Here is an 11,512-nt window from a genome sequence, read left to right as displayed (position 1 = left end):
AGGATATCACTGAGCTCTTGGAAGGTTGGGAGTGGAAAAGAAGCCCTCAAGTATCCCAAGTCCAGGTGAGTCATTAAAACTCCAGAGAATCACTGGCATAGATGCTTCCCAAACCCTGGTGTGGTCAAATTGCTATAATAGTGGATAAAATCAGCTCAACACTTAACTGAAATATTTGAACTTTGGAGCCTTCACATATAAAGTAATGTAGAAATTACAGCAATTTAAGAAGAATAGAGTACAAGGTCCTGTCCTAGAGGAAATTTAAAAAGGGCAAGGCAAAAAGCCTTACCTTGCCTATGGAACCCATGAGACTGAGAGATGTACAGCTGTGAAAGTGTCTGCTGTCACTACTCAGACATCTGAGTACTGGCATCTGCGGCAGACCCTGTGAGGGGACCGTCTGATAGACTCAGGTTTTGGAGTAGGCACGTCCCCAAAGCAGGGTTGGGTTAGAGATGGAGTTTACGTCTGGGTGGTCTGCACTTGTGCAGCCATAACAATTGTTAAAACATTGAGGTATTTCAGCATTAACTCCAAGCCAAGTGGCCCCCCTCACAGAACTGCCTCTTATCCAGCAATGAAGGAATTGATGCCAGGCACCTCTGTTTTGTCTCTATGGCTTGTCTCCCTTTCATTCAATCTGTACCTCAGCTGGTTTTTAATTACTTTTATTATCTCCAGAATTCAACGTCCTTGGAAATCTGTGGAGATAATTCTAGCAAACTCCTATAAGGGATCCTAATTTGGAAGGATGAAAGTTGGAATCTATGAACTATGGGGTACATGTAATTTGACCAATTTTGAGTCATTTTTTTTTGCTGCAGAACAACATCATTTTGAGTTCATAAGTGATGCCAAGGTTGGTATTGACTGCAATAAATTCAGTTTCTATCTTTGAATGAAGAATTCGCATGTTGCTTATTTCTTTTAATTTTAATGTTGTTATTATTGATATGTTTTACTCTTATGACTAGTCACAATAAATGTCAATTCAAATTAGTAGAGAAGAAAACATAATTACTCTATTTAGCTTCATTTTTACTCTGTCATCCTGGAATGTTATAATTTGAATTAGAGCAAAAATGTATTGAATACATAAAGGTTAATGTTTATTGGATTAATAGTTGCACATTGAGATTGACTTATGCTGGATTCTGATTGAAAAATTAATAATAACATGCAAAATGTGTGCTTAGATTATGCTTACACTTTAATTTTCATAAAATATATAGAAAGTTGTAAGAGAATCATTGTAACTTTATAGTAAGAGTGATTCTTGTTTAAATATAAATGTCCATTTGATTGAAACTAATGACAAAAACATTAATTCATTGAAATTAGGTTTATTCCAAGGCAAGAATACCTAACAATTGCTTGTTCTAAAGGGTAGGACATCCACAAATAATGAATAAAAATAATAATGAAAAAATACTGATTTCTTGAAAGAAGGAAAAATATGCTAGTATCTCTGCAGATAATCTTTAATAAAAACTGACTTTCCCATGAGATGAATATCCCTATTCTTGCTTTTGATGTATTTTTGTAGTTGGTTCACGTCATCATTCCCAGGTCTTACATTTTCGATTATGTTCATAATGCTGACCTTAAGTGAATAATATGTTTTAACCATAGGAGAGGGTTAGAAACTTATGATATTCTGAACTGAGAATATATTAAGTTTTTCTTTGAAATTTCAGGCAGGGAAAGATGTCAGAAGAGCAAACACTAGAGAGATCTTGTAATAAAAAAATCACTAGAAAACTAATCTTTAATAAAATTCACTCAGGAACTATTCTTCAGGGCCCGTTTATTCATATTCCATACAAAAAGAAGTGATGACTTGACTTTTGTTTGACTATAATAGAAACCTTTGCTCAATGTAGATACAATCATACAATGCACCATTTGTTTTATCTACTTTCCAGTATGGGCTACTAAAAATTTAAGTATGCACTGGAAGGGAGATAAAAAGAATGATCACTCTTCTAAAATTTGTTATATCTAGAAGAATGTTGCCAACTTTTAAGCAAATCACCCTAAATTATACAAATACAAATCATAGCTATTGGAAATGCTGCTTGTTTTGGAGTAATTTTATTGTGTATTCCTAATATTTTGTTCTTGTAGTTTTATTTATTTTATAACATCTTTCAGGGTTATATATTTTAGAAGAATTTGTTTCTCCATTTCTGCCTCTCTGCCCCCTAATAAAGATACAGGCTTTCTAACTTCAGGTATGTCTTTCTCATAATTTGAAACATTTTCAGCAAGCAACCACTCTATTTACCCTTAATCTTTGTGAGCTGTGTGATGTACCCATTGAAAGATGGAGATATTAAATGACCTCTCCACATATATTAATAAGTTTATCCTTGTTTTTTCCTCTTGATAACTTAAAGCACAATTTGCTATTTATCTGATTTCTATTTTCCCTTGTCCACTTTATATTAATTAGGTATGTAACACTGCAGAATATAGAATTATTTTCACAGTTTTAATCATCACTTTTACACCGATTCAGAAGTAAGTGATATTTTCTATGTTAGGATATTTTTGCATAAGAGCTAAAGATTTAAGGTAAATGTACATTTGTAACTTGTTTATATACTTTTAAGGAAAATAAGCCCTTATTACAGTAAATTGTAGAACAATCAAAACAACAGCAAAAGTTACACAAGAACTGATAAATCATACTAACTTCAAAACCTCTCTGACCAATGTATAATTGATTACTCTGTATCTGCACCGTTCAAAATGTAAGAGCTATATGTGACAATTTACTCTCATATTAATAAAAATTAAACATAATTAAAAATTAAACTTCTCAGTCATATTAGCCATCTTCCAAATGCTTAATAGTCACATCTGGCTACTGGCTACCATATTGGATAGTGCAGAGTTGGGACATTTTTATTATCTCAGAAAGTTCTGTTGGAAAGCATTACTGTAAATCATTGTTATCTGAGTTTTGGATGAAGTATCAAGTTTGGAGTAGATAATTTTTAAAAAGAATAGGAATATTAATAAGTAAAATTATAATTTATTATAAATTTTTAATATTCTTTTTATTTTAGAATAGTTTTAGATTTACAGAAAAGTTGCAAAGATAGGAGAAGGAGCTCCCATAAACCCCGTACTCAATTTCCCCTATTATTAACGTCTAGTATCAGTCTGGTTCATTTGTCACAATTAATGAATGAGTATTGATACCTTATTATTTAATAATATTTCATAATGGACCAAAGTTCATCTTTTTCTCAGATTTCTGTAGTTTAACCTAGTGTCCTTTTTCTGTTCCAGGATTCCATCCAGGATCCCACATTACATTTAGACCTCATGTCTTCTTAGGTTCCTCTTGACTGTGACAGTTTCTCAAACTTTCCTGGTTTTTGATGGCTTTGACAACTTTGAGGTGTACTGGTCAGGTATTTTGTAGAATGTCTCTAGACTGGCATTTGTCAGATGTTTTTCTCATGATTAGTCTAGGGTAATGGCTTTTGAAAAGAAGATCATAGATGTAAAGTGCCATATTCATCATGTCATATCCAGGGTACATTCTATTATACTGTCTAATATTGGTGATATTAATCTTGATCACCTAGCTGAGGTAGTGTGTCAAGTTTCTCCACTGTAAAATTTCCCCCCCCTTCCATACTGGACTGCTTGGAAGGAAGTTACTATGCACAGCCCACAAAAGGATGGGGAGTTATGCTCTACCTGCTTGAGAAGAGAGTATCTACATAAATAATTTATAAATCCCTTTGGACAGAGATTTGTCTAGACTATCATAATGATTTAACCTTTCCTAAATAAAAGCAAAAACATCAACTTTGATTTTTATTGGCTATATGCTTTCTTGAGAAGAATTTGCCTACTAGACTCAGGGCATTTATCTAGGATAGATCTGACTTCATGAATATCAAACACATTGAATATGGAAATATTTGCAGAAATTTCTTCCATTTTTATTGGATCAAATTTCTATTGAGACTCATTTATTTATTTATTTATTATTTATTTATGTATTTTCTGTGAGGAAGATCAGCCCTGAGCTAACATCCATGCCAATCCTCCTCTTTTTGCTGAGGAAGACTGGCCCTGGGCTAACATCTGTGCCCATCTTCCTCTACTTTATATGGGACCCGCCACAGCATGGCCTGACAAGTGGTGCGTCAGTGCACGCCCAGGATCCGAACCTGGGCCGCCAGCAGCAGAGCACACTCTCTTAACTGCTAAGCCACGGTGCCAGCCCCATCATTTATTTATTAAATTATTTAACAAATATTTATTGAGTTCCTAATATTTACCAGACACTCTTCTAGGTTTTGGAAATATATTATCTTAAAAAAGACAGTAATGCCCACTCTCATAGAATTTACATAATAGTGGGGAGTACGGACAGTAAATAATTAAGTGTAATATAATATGTCAGATGGTGTTAAGTGTTATGGAGAACATGAATCAGAGAACAGAGATAGGGAGTTTTGGGTTGCTATTTTAAATAGCATATGTCAAGGTAACATTTGTGCAGAGACTGTACGAAAGTGATGGAGGAACCATATCTGGAGAAAGCATTTTAAGAAGAGAGAATAGCAAGTACAATGACCCAGCATGTTCTAGCATTAGTTAGGTGAAAGTGTGGCTACAACAGTATAAAACAAGCAAAGAGGCAGTGGGAGGCAAGTGGTGGCTAGATCATCTAGGCCTTCCAGCAGTTGTGAGAATTCAGTATTTAAATCTGATGGAGATGGGAAACCATTGAATGGCGTTGAGCAGCGGAGAGATGTGACTTGGCTTACATGTTATGAGTGCTGGTTGCTAATTAAACGTCGCGGTAGCAGAGATATCAGTTAGGAGGCTATTGCAACTGTATAGGCTAGAATTTGATGGTGACTTTGACCTAGAGTGACAGACTTTGACCAAAGTGACCTTTGGTGGAAAAGTCCCAGTTTGTACCTGTTTTTCCGGTGAATTATTCATAGTATCTCATTCCTGAAAGTGTACCAGTTGGGGTAACGACTTTAGGGTGACCTTATACAGACTAGGGTGGTAGTGTTGGTGGTGATAAGACCTGGTCATGATCTGTATGTATTTGGAAGATGATACCAAAAGAATAGGCTAATGGCTTGGGTAAAGGCTGTGAAAGAAAGAAAAGGGTCCAAAATAACTTATGGATATTTTCCCTGAGCAACTGAAAGTATAAATTTGCATTTATTGAAATGCGTCAGTCATGTGAAGAGCAGGAAGGTGTAAGAATTTTGGTCATAGTAAGTCTGAGATGACCATAAAGGTGCGGGATAGTCAGTTGTACATATTCATTAAATTCAAGAGTAGAGGGGTGAGTTGGGGATAAACATTTGTCAACGTTGTGTTGTAGAGCAGAAGAGGAAAACCTCTGGGGACTGGTACAATGGAGAAGTGAAGGAGAATTATTGCAAACTTGGAATAAATAGTGCTTTCAGGGAGTTCACTGTAACAGGGTATTCATAAAATTTACCTCCTAGGGATTCTATGAGTATTAAATATTCTTGGAAGAATGCCATAGAATTGGAAGAGTTACTATGTACATATTTGATATCACTAACTATTATGGCTCAGGTAAGCATTTTGACATGTAATTTGAAACTGGAATTTTAGGGAGGAGTGAGGAAGAATGACTTGGACACAGTGATGAGGTACATTCTTTCAAGAGAATTTAACCTAAGAAGATCTCCAGGGTTTAGAAGACAGAGCTAGTTCTTGGTTAAAAACAAAGAGAGTGAAGACGGTGTCAAAGAAGCTGAGAATGAAAATGGTTCTGGTGATGAAGGTCTGTTGAGTTACAGAAGGAAGAGAGTGACAAGGGGAAGAAGTTTGGGAGACGCGAGACTGGGGGTCAGAGCTGTGTGGACCAGGTCTCTTTGGGGCCACTGACTAGACTAACTGGTATAAAGAGAAAAGTTCCCATGAACACAAAATGGGTGGTGGACATGAAGCTGTAACAGTGGTTGCTCATGGTTACCATATAGAGCACGTCAGCACTCAATATGCGACATGCCCCATTGAGTGTCACCAGATACATTTTATTCTATTTTATATAATTTTATTTCCCAGGCCTGTGGGTAATGGGGATATTATAATGGTAGAGGTGTCTTATTCTCACAGGAAAATCAGTTGAGTGGAAGGAAATTCCTATCTCCCAGAGAGCTGTACAAGGCAGGTACTATTTGTCAGGTTTTGGATCTATATACCAAGAGAGAAGAGGAAGGAGGGCTTGGATCTATGGCAATGTGGCAATGAGTGAACTGTTCTGGTATTAGAGAGAAATAGCAGTTTTAGTAGTTGCTATAAGTTGGAAATCTGGAAAGAGAGAAAGATTTAGAAAAAAGATTTTTAAGAACGTTTGATATGTAATGAGCCGTCTAAACTCTACTCTGTCTTTTAATGACAACCATAGTAAAGATCTATATTATTTGAAACTTTTACGTATTGCTTTTAAAGATGGCATCCAGCTCTATGTGAATGATACTGAAAAACTTATTTACATATATCCAATATACGTACTTCAAGGGAGAAATTCCTGTTTCTCTTTTTTATCTCTCCATAGAAACCATGTACCTATCAGAGTGTGGTAGCACACAGAATTCTACTCATTTTTTTTTTTTTTTGTGAGATTAACCCTGTGCTAACATCTGCCAATCCTCCTCTTTTTTTTTTTTTTTTTTTTGCTGAGGAAGACTGGCCCTGGGCTAACATCTGTGCCCATCTTCCTCCACTTTGTATGGGATGCCACCACAGCATGGCTTGCCAAGCAGTGTGTCGGTGTGCGCCCGGGATCTGAACCTGCGAACCCCGGGCTGCCGCAGCAGAGTGCGTGCACCCAACTGCTTGCGCCACTGGGCTGGCCCCTCTACTTATATTTTTGAAGAAATAAATAAATAGCTAAATGGCTCCGTCCTGCGATCTAGCCTCCATTTCAAATACACACTCCCTGAACAGAAATCACTATTTATAATAAAACTTGAATGTTTTTGCTCAAAGTTAAAATATGGAACTATACATTCAAAGAAAAAGTGGAACACAGATAAACTTTTGGGTCAGATAATAGTGTCAAAATTTCACTGAGAAGAGAGGAATACTTAGAATTCTCAATGAGTTAACGGTGATTCTATCTCACAGTCTTACATTTTGCTTATTTAAAAATAATTTATCATCAGTTAATAATAAGATATTCCATTCAAAGACATCTTGGAAATTGCATTTGCATAGGACAAAGAGAGCCAGGTTCTAAGGCCTTTATGGCATTTATTGCATCCGTGGATTTTGGGATATTATTTATGAAATTGAGACCCATTACAGCACACTGTAACTGTGGTATTTGCGGCAGGATGCTTTGTGATCCAGATTTTCTTGTCCACTGTAGAGCTGTAATGGGCTCCTTCTTGCTTATATTAAGCCAGATGACTTAAAAATGTTTGCATCATAACTTGATTTGAAATACTTAGCAATCATAACTTTTGAAGAGATACACTAAATTATAATGCAATGCTTTGTGGTATTTTAAAAAAAATCTTTTGGAAACAGAACATAAAACCAGAAGCATCAGTCAATGTTCCGCTTTGATGATGTTTGTTAGACATTCTCAATCAAAGTGTATACACAATGATTCAGAAATGTTCTTGACAAAAGGTCCTTTTGACACGTTAATTTCCAGGCAGTGCATTTGATAAGTACTCTCTATATGCGAATGCTAATAAGAAAGTGCAAATTACATTCACAACTCTTAATTGGTGCTAGCAGCAAGAGAAATAGAAGCTTAAAATATCTAAATAGCTAATAAGGCATTAAAGCAGAAATTTCATAAAATTTTATAGAGTCTTAGGAATCAGCCTAGACTTCTTAAAGTTAAATTAAAAGTAAAAGGAAATTTAGATTGGATAGGCTAATGAGCAAATAATAAAGAGATTACTCTCTACTAAATGTGTATTTTTGCCTTCTGTTTATCACTGAAGATGTCCCAGTTTTTTACTACTTTCACTACATTTTTCTAAGTGAATATTTAGCTTTGGAATAGAGAATTCCTTGCCAGAGACTAATTTAAATAAAACTACACATTCACATTTAAGTAATTAATTATCAGATATACTCTTAAAACTTTTGAATAATTCCAAGGATCCTCCACATGTCCATAAAGAATTCTTGTCATGACAAACCTTAACCTAGACATTTCAAAAGGTTGTGCCATTTCCTCAAAAAGAAAAATAATGAAAGCAGTAAATAAATATGAGTCATAGAGAGGACTATGTGTCACTTAAGTTGCCTTTTTGTGCTTATTCGTATTTTTCAGACTTTTCAGACTTGCAGACTTAAACTCCATCATGAGTTATTTTAATATTAAGGGAACATTTAGTTTGTAAATAAATAAATACTTGTTATTCAAGAAAGAAGACGAATGTTCATTTTGAAGTCCAACTAAAAATTTCAGGTTACTTTTTCACTGTATGAAATCCGTTTTACCATTTTTTTTTCAACAGAACATGACAAAACCTATTTACTTTCTTTTTTCTTCTCCTAGCATTCTTTTCCAGATAAAAATGGATAGTTTTGGCCACTGACCTTGGGAACAATGCTGATCTGAAGGAACCTCCAGGGCCAGACCAGGGCTATGCTGCTGTAGTGTTTTGACTATCCGTGTAGGCGCTGTCAGATTCTCCAGCAACTGTTGGGTTGTATAGCCTTAGAAAGGCCCTAACCGTACACATCACTCATGTGGAAGGCAGGGAAGTTGGGTTCAGAGTAGTAGTATTCAGAAGACCACCTAATATACCTAGGCTAATTGAACAAGTTTGACAGGTACTTTAATTTGTCTAAATCTAGGAGATGTGGCTTCCGATTCAAGGGAAAGAACATACACTTTCCTTTGAGTATCTATCACACAGAGGGGAAAAAAGATTCTGGGTGCTGGAAGGAAACTTGGAAAATATTCAGTAAATTGAAGAAATTGAGTCATAGAGACTTAAACGAACAGTTTCAACACAAAAAAATGTATTAATTAAAATTTTCTGGGTCACAGGGATGATAACTCAGACTGTCTTAAAGATAAATAAGCAGGGGGTTAGAAGGATACCGGAGAGTCACAGAAATAAAGGGAGCACTAAACAATGAGGGCACTATGAAAGACTTCTCTGGGGTGCTGAGATTTGACACATTTGACACATTTCTAAAAAACTCTCGTTTCCTTTTCTTTCTTTTCTGATAATTTTAGGATCAAAATTTCAAATTCTACAAAGGCATTAGCAGTAACAGAAGTTAAAGATTCATTTTGGAGATACGTTATTATCTTAATGATATTGAGTCTTTCTGTATATGAATATCGTTTATCACTCCATTTATTTACTTAGGCCTTTTTAATGCACATCAGTTATTTTCTAAAAATAATTTTATTTATAAAGATCTTGAATATATTTAGCTAGATTTATTCCTATATACCATACTGATTACTGTTTCTGTGAATTGAGTTTTTAAAATTTCATTTAGCAATAGGTTTTGCTAAGCATAGAATCTATTGATTTCTGCATTGATTTTATATATTTTAATTTTGCTTATTCATCTTATTATCTTGCCTGTAGATTCTATTGTGTTTTCCAATATGGACAATCATTGCAGAAAATTATGACAACATTTAAAATGATTCCTTTCCAATTTCTGTATGCTTCATTCCTTTTTCTACTCTTATTGGCCAGGATAGGACTTAAAGTAAATATTCTATTGAACAAAATCCATAATAGTGGGTAATTTTGTATTTTTTTCACTTTAAGATAATATTTTTATAATTCTTTTCTCACATTGATATTTGTTGCAGATTTTTGATAGGTAGTTTTTAATGTTAAAATTTTTTTCTTATAATTCTGTTTTACTAAAATATTTGTTACAGATGAACTTTAAATTTTATCTAACACTTTTTCTTCTAGCTATTGCTAAAACCATGATTTTTTCCCCTTTAATTGATTCATTTGGCAAAATTCATAAAAAGATGTTCTTTACATTCCTGGGAATAATCCCACTTGATTATGGTGCGTGTGTGTGTGTGTGTGTGTGTGTAAATAAACATATATGCATCCATATTACTGTGTTCTGTTATTTCATTTATATGTTTACATTTCAGTTCACAAAGAGAATTGCACCACAATTTTCTTTTCTTTCAATGCTATATTACTCAGGGTTCTTCAGAGAAACAAACAACAGCAGGTAGGAAGGTAGGTACGTAGGTAGGTAGGCAGATAGATAGATAGATAGATAGATAGATAGATAGATAGATAGATAGATATAGAGAGATTTGTTATAAGGAAGTGGCTCACATGGAGGCTGACAAGTCCTAAATGGACAGTGGTGTCAGCAAGCTGGAGACCCAGGAGAGCCAGGGCTGTAGTTCAGTCCGAAGGCCAGCAGGCATGAGACCCAGGAAGAGCTGATGTTTCAGTTTGAGTTTGAAGGTGGGAAAAAGCTGAAGGCCCAGTTGAAAGGCAGCCTGGCAGGAGGAATCCTCCCTTCCTTGGGGGAGGATCAGACTTTTTGTTTTATTCAGGCCTTCAAATGATTGGATGAAGGCCCACCCACAGTGGGGAGGGCAATCTGCTTTACTCAGTCTCCTGATTTAAATACTCATCTCACCCAAAAACACCCTCACAGAAACACCCAGAATAATGTTTGACCAAATATCTGGGCACCCCGTGGCCCAGTCAAATTGATACATGAGATTTTCCACCACAAACGCCTTTCTCTACTATTACTATTACGTTAAACTAGACACACAAAAATGCCTGTAATTTTCTTGCCTTTTAAAATATTAAAGCGATATTTTGCATTAAGTTAGAATTTATCTATTTCTTAAACTTTCAATACCACCTCTAAAATATGTTATGCAGTCATGGTGTTATCTTTGTGAATAGATTTTTTTTACTAATGTTCCATTTTCTGGAGTTTTTTTGTCTCTTTAGGTTTTCTTTCTTGACTAAGAGTCAGTGAATTTATTAGTCTTCGCAAAGAACTAGCATTGGATTTTATTGATAGTATCCATTATTCCTTTGCTTTCCATTTCCTTAGTTTCTGCTTTTATCATTATTTCCCTCCTTCTCCACTCTTTGATTTTCTGTGTTGTTCTTAAATTCATACATAGCTTATTAATTTTACATCTTTCTTATTTTTCTAACCTAAGTATTAAAGCTATTACATGCTAAGTATTTCTTGCTGCATTTCTCACATTCTTATAACTTTTCTTTTTCATTCATATCTGACTATTAAATTATTTACATTAAGATATTGCTGTGACTTTTGAGTTATTTAGAATTATTTAGAAGTGTAGTTTTAAATTGCAGACCATAAGTTTCGTTTCCTGTCATTGTATGAGAGAAGGCTAAACTGCTCTAACAGAGAAGTCAGAATTGAGTGTTTCCACCCTTGCTGCACAGCGGTCCGTGGACTCGCCTCCACATGGTGGTCATCTCAGAAATTCTGCTCCTTCCCTCTTCTG

This window comes from Ceratotherium simum, chromosome 15 (assembly GCF_057802395.1).
Source record: "Ceratotherium simum simum isolate JZ-2026a chromosome 15, ASM5780239v1, whole genome shotgun sequence".
NCBI classification, from domain to species: Eukaryota; Metazoa; Chordata; class Mammalia; order Perissodactyla; family Rhinocerotidae; genus Ceratotherium; species Ceratotherium simum.
Note: the sequence above shows the minus strand (reverse complement) of the source record.